The sequence below is a fragment of the Monodon monoceros genome, unplaced genomic scaffold (assembly GCF_005190385.1).
Source record: "Monodon monoceros isolate NGI ecotype Baffin Bay Population unplaced genomic scaffold, NGI_Narwhal_1 Super_Scaffold_11, whole genome shotgun sequence".
Taxonomy (NCBI): Eukaryota; Metazoa; Chordata; class Mammalia; order Artiodactyla; family Monodontidae; genus Monodon; species Monodon monoceros.
This window is the reverse complement of record NW_021703767.1, coordinates 80,501,860-80,504,236: the sequence shown is the minus strand read 5'-3', so window position 1 is coordinate 80,504,236 and position 2,377 is coordinate 80,501,860.

Below are 2,377 nucleotides of genomic sequence, written 5' to 3'. Positions count from 1 at the left end.
TGTTCTCCCTCCTAGTTAATTCACAGTGGTCTCCTTTCAGTCACAACCAACCTGCAGCAAAGTCGAGCTGATCAGAGAGCGGGCAGTAGGGCTCTGCCCTGGGAGCTCACAGCCCAGCCCCGAAGCATTCTTACACACCGAGAAAGGATCCCTTTGGTGGGGCTTCCCCACCACAGAGACCTCGTCACGGGTGCCCAATCAAGGGTTAGTGGGTTATGTTTCTACCACCAGTCTAAGGACTCTCTTTCTCCCTTCCCTTCCTCCTCCTCCTGATTCCCAGCCCAAAGCTGAGAGAAATTCGTCTTGTTTTATTATTATTTGTTATGATCCAGGTAATTACCAAAAAAGGAAAAAAATCTTTTGTTAATATGATGTCTACCAACTTCTCATTATCAGAAAATATTAAGTTTCAAAAAAGTTGAAGGAAAATGTAAAATTATCTTTCTGATCCAGGTAAAGGAAAAAATAGAAAACCAGTAGAATAAAAAATAAGAGATTTAAAATTTTCTGTAGCAAAACACATTTATTGAATGTTCCTTTTCGTGTGTAACTTAGTCCTCACAACCACCCTGAGGTCCCCGTGATCACCTTTCTTTTACAATGAGGAAACTAGCTCACGGAGCCCTGCCCAGGGTCACAAAGTTAATATGTGACAGAGCTGGCATTCAAACTCAGTCCTTGAACACCTTTACACCATATTATCACGAGGCTTTATCATCAATGTTGTCATTACAAAAAACACATCAAGATAATTTCTGATTCTGAGATGATTATTATTTCGCTCCAAAACCTTTATGAAATATCTCATTGTGGCTGGTACTGTTCTGAGTCCTGCTCATGGTAAACTAGAATGGAGTCAAGCACAGGCATTGGCTATTTACCATAGTCAGTCCTGAGAAAAAGAGAAATACTTATTATTTTTTTAACATTGAATTTTTATTTAAAACATCCCACTCCATTGTACTATCCAGATTGAAGAGAAAGTCAACAAAGAGAAACCTGTGCAATCATTTTAAAGAGTTACTGAGTAAGGGACTTCCCTGGTGGCGCAGTGGTTAAGAATCCACCTGCCAATGCAAGGGACACGGGTTCAAGCCCTAGTCCGGGAAGATCCCACATGCCATGGAGCAACTAAGCCCGTGCGCCACAGCTACTGAACCTGAGCTCTAGAGCCCACGAGCCACAACTACTGAGCCCATGCGCGTAGTGCCTGTGCTCCGAAACAAGAGAAGCCACCACAATGAGAAGCCCGTGCACCGCAACAAAGAGCCAACGCAGAAAAAATAATAATAATAAATTTATATATAAAAAAATCATTATGTATTTTTAAAAAAAGAAGAATTATGGAGTAAGATGAAGATGCCATCAGTAAGATGACAGAAATTGACGTAAGCCTTCTTTTTTGTCAGTCTTAGTTTAAATACCTGCCGGCTCATCACATTTTGGGGGTTCCCTGGGTGCTCAGAGCGCGAGTGTGGTGATCGGGTGCTTCTACTCATCTTTAGTTGACTTGTGTTCACATATTCAGTCTATGGGAACCTCAAGGCAAAAGAAGAGAAATAAATTTTAAAAGACATAAATGCTTTCCCTTGAAGAGCTTACAATCACTTTGGGAAGCCTAGACGAAAGCATATGAAACAGACATTTAATCCAAGTAGGATCTTTGTGGAGCAGTGAACCCGACTAATGTGACAGGAAGATGCTGAAGAGATGAACTTGGAAAAGATAAAATGAAGCCCAAGTGGGACGGCTTTTAAAAATTTTTTTATTGAAATATAGTTGATTTATAATGTGTTAGTTTCAAGTATACAGCAAATAATTGATATATGTGTGTGTGTATGTGTGTATATATACATATATATATTCTTTTTTAGATTCTTTTCCATTATAGGTTATTACAAGATATTGAGTATAGTTTCCTGTTCTACCAAGTGGGAGTTTATATTGAAGTAGGCAGTAGAGTACGTTTTACATGTCCTGAGCTAAGACAGGCTAAAAGAGCATTTAAGACCCAGTATGCTGAAGATTCTGGAGAGCACTGATTAGATGAGACAAGACTGGACTCAAGGCAGTGTTCTGGGTATCTCCAGACCATCACATCTCAGCAGAAGAATGACCACTCTCAGGGCTGGTATACAAAGTCTACAGGTCTCACTTTACTCGACAACAGGAAGTATTTCCACCTCAGACCCTTGTTAGATAAAATAATCATGAGTTTCCTGAGACCCAGCACCTACCTTTCACTCTTCTGAAGTATCTACACCCTCTGCCTACTCCCAAGCCAAAAGCACACCCATGTTCATGACCTTGGCTCTGGAACCACACAGCTTCATCCATTTGTGCTTCTTTTTTTTTTTTTTTTTTTTTTTTTTTTTTT